The following is a 13812-nucleotide window of genomic DNA, read 5'->3' as shown; positions in this document are numbered from 1 at the left end:
TTTTTTTTTGTTTTTTTTTTTGTAAAATCAATTAAGAATACCAGAAACCGAGAACAATCATTATCTGTATATCCCACGCTCCTTACTTTTCGGTTATCTTTAAACTTATGTTTATACGATTTCCTGTCGAATAATCGCCAATATATGCACTAGATGACTCGTCCATATTAAAATCTAAAAGACGATCAATAATTATTAATGATATTTCGTTAACAAAATTAGTTGCACTAAAATGTACATAACAACGACTAGTTTGTAAGGTGAGTTGATACTGCTTATTGTCGTCTTCAGAACTTGTATTTGAATTTGAAATGCATTATTTATGAAAGTTGCTGGGTTCTTTATGAATATTAATTCGATCAGATAATTCATCGGACGTTCATGTTTGTAAAGCAAGAAACATGAAAACACACCGGAACATTATATCTTGCGTAAATTTGCTAGTTTCGAGTGTTTTTACACACCTTTGCATTTAGACAGTCGCAAATAATATAATCAACGTTCGTCAACGTTGCTATCACTTAAAGATAAGCGAATTATGTTCTCCGGTAATAAAAAACGTTCAATATTTGATCAGTATACCTAGAGATAGCATTATCTCGTACGTAAATTATTATCGAGGTTCAATTACAGTTTAGAAGGCTGATTTTCAATGCATATAGCGCATAGCTTATTAGTAAAGCAAAAGCACATATGCTGTCAACAACCATCAGTAGCTGAACTGCATATAGTAAAGAGTAGATATGGCACTGTATCTAATAAGTTGAATGGTAAATATTTCGAATTCTTTGTGTGCATGTTTTTTTATATATTTGATGGTTTATAAATAGTCAGAACCTAAAATTACCATTTACGAAATGTACTAGTGTAATGTAGTGACCTTTAGAGCTATGATCATGGCGTTATTATTATTATTATTATTATTATTATTATTATTATTATTATTATTATTATTATTATTATTGGCTCACATGAAGCTTCCACACAAGTCAGCAAACGATCTGATTGGAAACCTGTGGTGTTCTCTGGAAGCTGAGTGACAACAAGTCTCCCCAGACGTCCAGCTCTCTCCACCTCCTTTGATAGCATTTGCAAAGAAATTTGCATCATCGCAACAGCCGCTTACCATTGATTTCTCGCTGACAGTGGCCATTGGTTTATACTGGAATTTGAGTGGCACTCAGCCTCCCCAAGGTCCCAGTTCTCTTTGCGCTTGTCCAGCCGAGGTCAGGCTAGCGCTCTCTCCTCGATCTTTTAGTCCTTCTTTAACCCTTCTTGGCCCTTTGGTATCACTTTTTATTGGGGGGAGCGGTGATGAAAGAATGGGGGGATGCAGGATTAGGGTGTAGAACTTGTAGATATGCAGCTTCTGTGTTCTTTATTCCCTGTAAAGCTTAACCGTTATATTGTCTTCTTGTATTATTCTCCGCATTTCTGGGGTTTCCTTAATATTTCAGTCGTTTTCATTATCGTTAGTCATTGTACTTTTGCAGTTATTCCTCTGATTCCAATTTTTTACATTCTATTTTCGAAGTTTTTCGGAATTGTTCCTAGTGCTCTTACAATTATCGGTACTATTTTGATTTTCTCCATCATCCAAATCCCTTTTAACTCTCTGGCTAGCTCTGTGTATTTGCTTCGTTTCTCCTTTTCTTTCATACTCACCCTGTGGTCAGCTGGGACAGCAAAGTCTAAGATTTGATAGGATTTTTCTTTCTTGTTAATTATTATTATTATTATTATTATTATTATTATTATTATTATTATTATTAATAATAATAATAATAATATTATTTATTGATTCGAGCGACGAAAATACAAAATTAAATGGAGAAAAAATTATTGACATATAATATACTAAGGTCGCAAAAGTAATGTGAAAATAGAAAAAAGATGTAAAAGTTATTTTTGGTTCGCATAAACAAATAACTAGATTGGGGTTACATTAGCTGTTGGTTTGATACACGTAATGAACACGTGTTGAAATGTAGATTTGGGGAGATTCTAGGAGTCGTTAGCTGGATAGCAGAGAGCACTGACGTCTTAAAAAGAGGAGTTGGTGTCCATGACGCAGGAAGCGGCGTCATTTCAGGCAGCTAAGATGTAAACACGTGTAATCTCTGAAAATGCCGGACGGATCATGGAAATAAATGTTCGTAAATAATTTAGGTATGTGTTGTGTTATTTACATCTGTTAAAAATAACTGTTTGTCTACAACTGTTTCTATACGTCCACGTCAATCGTTTCCTGTTAGAACTGTTGCATAAATGTTAAAATGTACACACTAGACGATCAACTAAATGATACGGCATATATACACACACGCATTTACACGTACATAAATATACAGAAAAAGATAAACCCCACTATTCAATATGTACGTCGTTATAAAATATATTCACATACACATTGCATAACAGTACCCTTTATTTAGAGGCCCATAACGTAACACTAGCTTGATTTATATCATGTGCCCCGAAGAGAAAGATTAGAAACAGCAATAGTTCATCAAGCTACGAACATAACAGCAACAGAATTATCTTTAGAGGAAAGTAGAACGATCACTTGTATAAAATAAACATTGAAAAACTGCTGAAAATATAAAGTAAAAATGATGGAATGCTACACTATTATTATTATTATTATTATTATTATTATTATTATTATTATTATTATTATTATTATTTATGAGCGTTGATGTTTTTATGACTATTAATTCGATTAGATGGTTCATAGGATGTTCATATTTGTAAAGTAAGAAACATGAACACACACCGGAACATTATTACTTGCGTAAATGTGTGATTGTTGATTTCGAGTAGCCATCCAAACTATACATTTTAACATTTTAAAAACCATTTGAAATACAATATGAAGGTGATGACGCTGTACTAATGAGATTTGTTTAGCGAATCAGTAAAACGGCAACCCGTTGTCTTGTGGATTCTGAAAATGTTACACTTATATTTAGAGTGACTTTCATGACCTGCTTTAAAGTTTAGAAAAGACACACAAACTCGATGTCGAATACGGTTTATTTAACTCGTAATATATACACACTATATACGTTTCAACTTTAGCAGTCAAGACTTCTGTCATCAAAGTGAAATGGCTGAATTTTTGGTGCGTCCATCGTTGTCGTCTGGCTTGTCGTCGAAAACCCGGTCTTTTTATAAGGATTTTCTGTTTATGTCTGCACATTTTTCTGGTATCAGATTTCGCTGATGCTGCAGGAAATGTAAGTGTGGCGTAAATGATAATTTTATGCTGAGTTTTTAAATTTTAAGCTTACTTTGCATTTCGTAACTCCGCCCTGTAGGTGTGGTTTGTTATTTGTTTACGAATTTGCCGTAATTGTATCCTATGTTCTGCCCCGACGTCATATATTTGGCGATGAATGTTCCGTGTACATGTCACATTCCTTTGGAGCTCTGTCCATGTAGATGCCTGTTCGGTGAGACTATGTTGTGCAATTCGTAGTGCCAGTCGTGGTCCACCCCTATCAGTGCGCAATTGTGATCGTTTAGTGATAGGCGGGTCGGGTGGTTGTACGATTCATACCATATTTCGAGTTCTCACATGTATGTCAGTTCGATAGTGAAATATAAAATACCCGATTGAGTCGATGAGCGCATTATCTCCGGTACGTTAATCAGTACCATCGTAGGTGGTTCGTCTGATGTGTATAGGGCCTTGTTTATTACCGTCCTAAGTCGCTACCGTGAAACTTCCTCCGGTCTGTATGTAACCCGTTCGGGCCCATGCGTATAGGTATTTGTGTTTGCTTCGTTGTTTAGGTTTATCCTTTGACGTAATGTTGGCCTTTCTGCCCTTCATGTGGTCGTAATGTAAGTCGGACACCTCAGTTTGTACGAGGTCCTCCTGCATTTCTGACCTCCCTCTCTTTCTGGCTGCTCCATGCGCAAGGTTGTCCTCTGCGTGTTGCGCTAGAGTTCCGTAACAAGGCGCTGTTGCTACCGCGACTCTGCAATCCCAGGCTGTTTTAACTCCGTTCTGTTTGGTGTTTTCCATAAGGCTCGGTTTGGACATTGGTGCTACCTGGATGGTGTAGTTACCCTCGCTCATTATGTTAGTAAGCGGCCGGCGTAGGAGACTTGGATTGTCCCATTTATGCCCGAAGCTGTCACCCTGTCTGTCTTTTCTAATGCGGCATTTCTCGCCAGTCGTGTAGTAGGTACATGCTTACGTCGCAGATTTTATGCTGGTCTAACTTTCTGGTTACCGGTAGCTTATTTAGCATTCGTATGGGTATGCCGTAGTTGTAGATGTAGTGCGCTAGTTCTGCTGTAAGACCTACGGATGGTTGTATGTCCTGGAACGTGTTGTTTGGCACGCTTGTGATACCTTCCAGGTTTCCCTAGCCGATTATTGCCCCTTGTCTATGTATATTTGGAACCATGGTTGCGGATTTGGTACGAACACTTCCTCGTTGTTTTTTGTTAGGAATTCCCCGCATATGACGTTGTCTAATTCAAAACCGATGCTTTTGACCCGGTATGCTGTTGCTGTGTTCATCATGGCTTCCCATTGGTTTTGTCGTACCCTTGTTGTCAGAAAGTATGGTACTATGTAATCCTTCGATACTGGTTGTGCCCAGGCGTAGTCCCCTATGTTTTCGTATTTACCGTTTGATTCGTACCTTTTGAAACTAGCTTTGCAGATGTTCATGTTGCTGGTTCGGATAAGGTTTCTGAAAGTTCGTTTGACTGTGTATGTCCGTTGGATGTTCCCCGTAACTGTTTGGAGATGCGGGCCGATGTGGATCCCTTCCCATCCGTTTGATCCCGATTCCGAAGTCTCACCACTAGTACTTTCGTCCATTTGCGGCCTAGGTATACCGTCAGTGCTATCAGCAGCACCCACGGCGGGATTATCTCTGAAATAATTGTCCAGTCTAAGTGCGTGTTTTGCTTTAATAGCGGTGTGAGCGAGACCTCCGACGAATCCTGTACCTGCGCTGTTTTTGATGAATTCCTCATCTGCCTCCTCCGCAGATTTTTGGGGGTCGCCGTAGGCGATGTCGTGTAGTTTTGTCGCAAGGTCTAGTTTGTTCCTCGGTGTGTATTTAAATTTTTTAGGGTCTGTACCTGGTCCTAGAAATTCGTAACCCGGAACAGTGATTTCTAGTTTCGTGCGGCGCCTTTTCCGCGGAGGGGCATAATGAATGATTTCCGTGGGGTTTTCCCTTATATATCTGTAAGTAGGTCAATATTTGTAACTATTGCATCATTTCTATTTATAGACCTGATATTATTTTTCTGTTATCTAGGGCCTGGTTTCTAGTAATGACACTATTACTTTACATTGATGGGTCTAATGTATGGTCTACAATTATGACACGCCTCTGCCGGTGAAAATAAAATTCAATACCACGCTGTCATCAAAGTGAAATGACTGAATTTTTATGGAACTTTTGTATTATATGGTGCAGCGAACTATATTTATGGTATTTATTCGATGCCCCATTAGGAATTTATAGATATTAAAAGGCATTAGTTTATAATGTAAAAATTAGCACAAATTTAACCTTATTCAATTTGTTTCAAGTTCAGTTAATCTATCTAATTTTGGCATGCTTGTCTCCGAATAGAGGCAAAATATAACAGCATGCAAGGAGATTGATTAACTGAACTTAAAACAAATTTTATAATGGAGATAAATAAGGAATTTCTACCTTCTTACGAAAAAAATGCTAGTTTTATTTTGGTGTCTTTAACTTATCCCCCGCCCCGCAACACTATTTTTGCTAGTAAGGAGACTATGTTTAAAGGAAAACCCTTTGTCAAATTATTGACAATACTTATTGTCAATTCAATAAAATAAATATCGTTTCCGAAACGATCGTACAATCAAGTTGATTTTGTTTGTTTTTGCTTTTGAGACTGATTTTTAATTCCAAATTTTAATCAATATATATATATATATAAATGTATATATATATATATATATATATATATATATATATATATATATATATATATAATCGAATACTTTACTTTTACGTATTTAATCGAGCATAATGAAACAGGTCAAGTATAGATATCTGCTAATATGAAAAGATGAAAATAATGAGCAAGAAGATTTGCGGTTGACCTTTAGAAAAGGTCAGAACAAGTACTCTTCGAATCTTCATTCAACATTGCACAGATTCGAACTATTTCCTAACTGTTCTGTTGAAACGCATTCATTAATTGCCGAGTTTATAAGATGGAAAAAGTAGCGGGTTCAATATTGGCGTAATGGGTGCTATCACTTTATAAGAGCAATCTTTTTTAAGTAAAAACTACGAATTGAAATTTCTGAAAATCCTCTGTAAATTCTAATGTCGTAACGATTTTTTATTTTGAACATTTTTTAATACTTACCAGTTATCTGATTGATTATTAAAACATGTTAAATCATTTGATCTACAACTTCAAGTCCAACATAAACAAACTCCTGACAAACTGCCCCCTTAAGTAAGATACTCTATAAAAATCCTCAATACTAATGATTACTATAATACTATCTCATTGATTACTGTACACGCAATAATCCTTATCCCTGAGTAGCCTTCGGGCCTTGATAAGTGGTGACCCCTATGTAAAAAAAAATCTCCCCACTTCCTGACTGCTTTCCTAATTTAAAATGTACCAAACATTAATAGTGTAACCCTTTTCCCTCTCCCATTGCAAAACTCATTCATGTTCTGCAGGGCAGGGAACAAAAACGATAAAATCCACTATAAAACAACCAAACCAAACACTAGAAACTAGGGGTTGAAGATACAAAAAGCTTGAAGAATAAAAACCGTCTACAAAATAACTGGATGCAACATAAATACTATTTCCAAAATAACTGGATTCGGCATTAAATAACCCGAAAAGGGTTAATATGCCGTAAATAAAAAAATAAATAAAAATAAAAAAAATAAGTTTGAATCGGAAAGGACGCCTTTGAAATTAAATCCAATATAATGGAGATAAATACGGAATTTTTACCTTACTCAAGACAAAAATGCTAGTTTTATTTTGGTGCCTTTAACTTCTCCACCCCCTCTATTTTTTCTAGTGAGGAGACTAAGTAGGTTTGGCGGAAATTCTATGTTAACTTGCATGTACATCTTTCTCATGAAATGTTCAGCTCAGTTAAATTATATTACAGTGTTTTGTTATCTTTATTACTTAATAAATGTATTACTGCAATACTTTCCGATTGAATTATATTATATTGTGCACATGTTGATTCATTATCAGTAGGACCAGGACAACAGCATATTCTTTTCGTTGTTTTGACTCTCGAGTGTGTATCCGTTGATATCTTATATGCTTTTATATAGAATGTGGTCCTCGGTTGATTAACCGTGTCTAACACAAGGTTCCTTCAGTGGTTGACAGACTATGGATACCCACGAAGGGGTGCATGCGCGTGAAATTTTTGTGTCAGGAGGTGCGCAATCTCCAACCACGCCTCTCCTGAGTCGACATTGTACAATACCAGTGGCGAGGTGTATATTCAGGACGACTGGAAACAAATGCCGAGAAATGCGAAGAGCACATACAGCGCCTAGAATTCTCAAATAGTCACCCATCGGGAACTAACCAGGCTCAACGTCGCTGACGAGAACCAGTGTGTCAACGCAATTATGCTGTATATATAGCTGTGTCTAACTGTGTTGGATATACTCGAGTGTTAAAACAATGATGAGAATATGCTGTTGTCACAGACCTAGTTATCAGTTTAACATCTCTGTGTGGTTCGTCTACAGTCTCATCTCCATTCGTAGTTTTGTTGACTTGGAAATAAGAAATGTATATTATTCAATTATTGGAATTCTTTTGAGATGAGCAGGTCGTATATTTTATTTATTTATTTGCGGCATATGATCTCCATCTTTTATATTTGTTGTTTTAACCACGTTTCGGCCAACTATTCCCCTCGCCTTCGTCAGGTGGATAATCGCGACAGAATAGGGAAATTAAATCTCTTAACTGTATCTTCAGTAATTACTGCCTTCCATAGTTGTTGTCGTCTCACCACGTTTTAGCCAACTAATCCTCTAACCGGCTTTTGGGTAGGATTAAAACCGTTATCTTCAGACAATGCTTACCTTAAACTGTAGAGTCCAATATCTATATCCACTGCGCCACGAATCGGAAGCCAGAGGAATACTTGGCCAAAACGTCGTCAAAACAACAACTATAAAAGATGAGGATAATAGTCCGTAAATAAATAAATAAAATAATAAATGTTTAAATTAACTTTTTAAAAAATCATGTTGATACACCAGCAGATTGATTTCTATTATAAGTTTTATTACACTTTTGTTATCTAACTAGCCTGGGTGCCCGCGTTTCCCGGGTGTTTGGAGGGGTGTGTTGAGCAAAAAAAAAAAATGTAGTAATAGGTAGGCAGTCTCGAACCCGTATCGCGAAGGAGGAAAAAAACGCGAAAAAAAAGTGACTCTTTGCCATTGCGTTCATCGGCTAACCGGAAGTAACGAAGGTTTTAATTAAGGCTAGTCAAACAAAAAGAGGGGATGACTTTAAAAAATATCGGCGAAACAAACGACCCTTCCCTGTAGAAAAGTGCCTAATTGAGAGTGAAGGAATATATGTTTTTAGCCAATTTTTCGCTGGTTATCGTCCGAAGGGTCGTGCTTCAAAACGATACCGATCTCGTGAAAACCTGTCGCCTCTTTCAAAACTTTTATACATACATACATGCATGCATATATATACATACACGCACACACAAACATACATTTAAACAGACAGGTGAGATTTATCTTATAAACTAGCCTGGGTGCCCGGCGTTTTCCGGGGTTTTGTAGGTGTGTGTTGAGCAACATTTTTTTTTAAGTGGTAGTAGGCAGGCAGGCTGGAACCCGTGACGCGAAGACGGAATAGAAAGTGGAGGTGTGTGTAAGGATGTTGGTTGAGCAAAAAAAAGGGGAAATTGCGAGCGCAAAAATAACACAAAAACGTGGTAGTAGCCAGGGAGGCTCGAACCCTCACCGCAAAGGAGGAAAATACATGTATACATACATATATACATTTAAACAGACAGGTGACATTTATATTATAGATTACTCTTTTATTATCTAATGTATAGGAAAATAGTGCCTATCATGTATTAAACATTATGGAATAGTCTGGTTGTATCTCCGGATGTTGTCAATTTTAACTTCTATTAATCACGCTTCGTTTAGTAATTATTCTAAATGTTCTTGAAATGCTGCAAGTGATTTCTCTGTTTGAAAATCATAATGTTCTTATACTGTATTTGAAGAAAGCGTTTTCCCAGTTCTAGAAAAATAAGGAATAAATACCACATCTATATCATGTTCATCGATTTTATATATGACGATGCCAAATGGTACCGCTATGTCTGCTGTAAATCATGGTAAATTACCTTCAGCATTTTCTTAATGTAACATATGTCTTGGACAGATTATTTCACCATTAATATGGTTGACCTTGAATATTTGTGTACATTGGGTTCGTGAAATATGTGTACATGCTATGAAGTTATTAACAGGAATAATGTATGAGTTAGTAAATAATGTATATTTAAATATATTATTCCGTGACTAATAGTATAATCCGATATATATTTATTGTACATATACTTCAGAAGATTTTCGATAATAATTTCGAAATAGGGTTTTAAAGTTACAAACAAAAATATCAATCATAAATATGTGTAACGTGGCAGTTACGCTCGAACTGTGTTCGTTACAGTTCAAACCTTTCTCGGGCCCCCACGCCGTCCGGCGTCGCCGAAAAGGAACAAACAAACAAACATAAATACATTCGACTCGGCTTTTCTTTTTGTTTTAGCAAAATACATTTATTGCTATTAATTTCCAAACTTGTTTTTTTCTAACTGTTTATTTTGTCTGAGATTAACAAAACCCTGCCGTGTCGACACCAGCTAAAAAGTTTTTTTCGTTGCCAGTGTTCGGCCACATGTCTATCTCAACTTACCTGCGTTTTTTTCTTTTTCCTCTGACCTCACGCTGGCATTAGTCAACCATTTCTCGCCTACAACTTTACACGTCCATCTTTTTCAATACGTACTTTGCTTCTCCCGACCATGTGGTGTATTTTCCTCTTTTTCTCCCGCGCACACTTCTCAATTTTCATATGTGCCTTTTTTCGGGTACTGCTGCCAACATCTGCGCACATCAGCTCCTGCTGATATTTTCCTACGCGCTCATAAGCGCTCTGTTACAGAATGACATAGATATTCCAACACTATTTAATATTTTTTAATAAGACTTGGAGACTTCACAAAATATGAGCATTTATTAAGGTAGGATTTTCAAAGGAGGTGGTATTAATCTTTCTCCGTAGAGTGGCGGTCTTAATAAAAGCGTTTATAAATTTAAGAACGCCATTTGCGTTCCTGTTCTAAGTGTTCATTAAGGGATCGATGAACATTCTATTGTATAGTAAACTAGCATGGGTGCCTGGTGTTGCCCGGGTATTTGGAGGTGTATGTTGAGCAAAAAGAAAAGCGGTCAATTCTTTTAAAACTTTGACCCCTATTATGCCCCCTTTAAATTTATTGTTTCGGGCTCAAATTAAGTTATTAAATTAGAGCCATGTCCAAGAAACATATGTCTAAAATTTTAAGTGTTTGGACACAAAATTGTCGGAGGAGTTTTGTAGAGTTATCAATGGTCAAACTGTTGAACTTTGACCCCTTAATCGCCAAATTTCTGACCGAAAACCGATCACATAGATTTTCCCAAATCTCAGTACCCTTTATATCAAATTTCGAGTCTGTAGACTGAAAATTGGCAGAGTTATTCCGTAGGAAAATGTACACAGACAGACACACAGATACACAGACACGTTCACATTTATAGATATACACGTACATATTTTAGTATGTCATCTGTTTTTAATATAATAAAAATAATCTTGTGCACATTTTTTATTCGGTGCACTTTTTTCTTGAGAATTTTGTTTTCGTCCATGTACGTAAGATATTGGCCATTATTTTGCAATAAGATAATTGAAACTAATTTCCATTATTATTTAATTGGAATTCATTATTGAGATGAGTAGTGTTTTATTCTTTTTATTTATTGCGGACCATTATCCTCATCTTTTTCTTAGTTGTTTCACGACGTTTCGGCCAACTATTCCTCTCAAAACGTCGAGAAACAACTAAGAAACAGATGAGAATAATGGTCCACAATAAATAAAAATTAATAAAACAATACTCATCTCAATAATGAATTCCAATTAAATCATATATATACCATTCGGTACGGACCCGACCACGGAAGATAATAAATAAACATGAATTTATAAGACCAAAAAATTCAACCTTGATCGGCCTTCGAGGCCCGTGGCGCAGTTCATAGAGACGGTGAATCTCTACGGTTCCAGGTGAGAATTGTCTGAAGATAGCGGTTGCTATCCTACCCAAAAGCCGGCCAGAGGCTTACTTGACCAAAACGTGGTGAGAGAAAAAAAAACTACGGAAGGCAGTAATTGCAGTGGATGCAGTCAGGAGATTCAGAGTTCCTATCCGTCGCGGTTACGACCTGACAAATGCCAAAATAGTTGGCCGAAACGTTGTGAAACAACTAATGTTGCATAGTTCTAGTTCTTATTAGAGGAGTACTGATGTAATATATTGTTGTTGTTGTTGTTGTTCGTCTCAGTAGAGAGTCTTAGTGTTCATGTTATGTGCAGATATATCGCGTGTATATCAAGAGAGAGAGAGAGAGACATATTTATTATGAGATAGAGATAGGGTACAGGCTAATACAGGAGAGCCGAGCATGTAATTAAACGAGAGGAGATGTATGATACACTGACAGATAGACCGAGAGATAGTGCGTTTGGCATTTACATTTGACAGTTGTACCTCTGATATAAACACATTAACTTTCTCGTGTAATGATCAACACAGAAAGGCGGCAGTTATAAAAAACATGATGATCGTTTATTCATCGACCGGTCGGAAATGATTACTTCACTTCATGGTTTAAAAGTTCTTACATGGTTTATTCTAAGCCTCCCGCTTCCCAGAGGGCGCCCTGACTCTAACTGAGAATCGGTCTGATCTCCTCTGCTTTTCTGATCTGACTGATCTGCAACCAATCCGATCCGATCCCCACTTAACTAACTTCGAACTCTTTCCTATATTGAGAAATCATTCCTGTCATGAAGTCACAGAATGACCAGTGCGTGCCTCTCAGACAGATGGCCTGAATGCCTTCTCTAACCTAATTTACGTAACTCACTTTACAAATAACATTTGGGTCCTGGATATGACCTTAAACTATATCCGATAGTGAGGCCCCAGCTTGCGGGCTCTGGGGACTGTGGAGCCACCCTTTAATTGCCATCGCTCCCAGGTCCACTCTGACCCGGAGTGGTAGTACCTGTTAGGGTCCCAACTATGGGTTTAATAGAAACTGACTTGCAAAAAACAAATATATTCTATTCAAAAAATGTTCTTAAATCACCGGATTCGGCATTAAATAACCTGAAAAGGGTTGATATGCCGTAAAACAACCAACCAACCAACCAACAAATAACATTTTCCATTCTCTTTGTTTTACAAAGGAATTTAACCTGCATATTAATTCTGTAACCGATATTTTTATTATGCATTCTTTCTTAGAATGTGAATAGTTTTTCCAGCCAAATTTTATTTATCAAATATCTTAAAAGAATTAAAAATTTAACTGGGCATTCTATTTAAAACCTATTGTTCTTTAAAACTTATCTACAGGGTTCGCTCCTCGTTTTATTTGATATCATTTTAATTTAACTAATTCTCTCTCTTTTTTTTTATTTACATGAAAAGGGGACAGCCCTTTTCATGTAACACTAATTTCCATTATTAAAATGTTTTTCAACCTAGTTTTCTTTAATTGCTTTATAAAGATATACTTAGGACGTTTTTGACTGAGTAAAAATTTGCAAACATAATCATAAATATCAGTAATAAAAACTTTGTAAAGATAACATGTTTATTTCTTTATACTTTCTTTTAATTACAAATCGATGAAACAGTCGGCCCTGACAATTATAAAAAGATAACATCAAATATCAGTATACTTGAATCAATAACACTTTTATTATAGATTTCTGACTTAATTTATTGATATAGTGGAAAATCCTGACACTTTTTGAGAATGGATTAATCAGTCTATAAAAGACGCTAACAATCGGTAAGCAGCGGGGAGCAATGTATATTTTGATATTACAGCTATCAAAGATACCATTTTAGTGTAAATATCTGATTTTCTACTCTGTACCTTTGTCATACAATAAACCTATTATACTTACTCTGTTTGTTGACCATAATTTAATCTGAACTAACTTAGGCTGAATATATTCCTCTAGAGATATATCAGACTTGGCGATGGTGAATTCGAGAACAAACTCACATGCAACCAACATCAGTTTAGCGATGAAAGAAATTCGACAACAAACTCACATGCAATCTATATAAGACTAGCGAGGGGTACCCGGTGTTGCCCGGGTGTTTGTAGGTGTGTGTGTGAAAGAAAACAGGTGCCCGTGAAAAAAAAACAACGCCTTGGCGACGCGCAGTTGGAAAATAGTAAAGTGTGAAAAAAAAACAGGTGCTCGTTTTTTATTGACCTGACGGCGATAGGTATTCAGCAGTCAGCATTTTGTGCGGGACAGTTTTTAATGAGGTCAATAAATCGGTTTGTTTGATTTCAAAAACCCGCTCCCCCGTCTGATATGACGAAGTCGACAAACGTTCACTGACTCTGGGCCTGTTGTTAGAGTCGAGTTTCGCTTTTTGTT

The sequence above is a fragment of the Euprymna scolopes genome, chromosome 1 (assembly GCF_053919585.1).
Source record: "Euprymna scolopes isolate OS-2025 chromosome 1, ASM5391958v1, whole genome shotgun sequence".
NCBI classification, from domain to species: domain Eukaryota; kingdom Metazoa; phylum Mollusca; class Cephalopoda; order Sepiida; family Sepiolidae; genus Euprymna; species Euprymna scolopes.
This window is presented reverse-complemented; position numbering follows the sequence as displayed.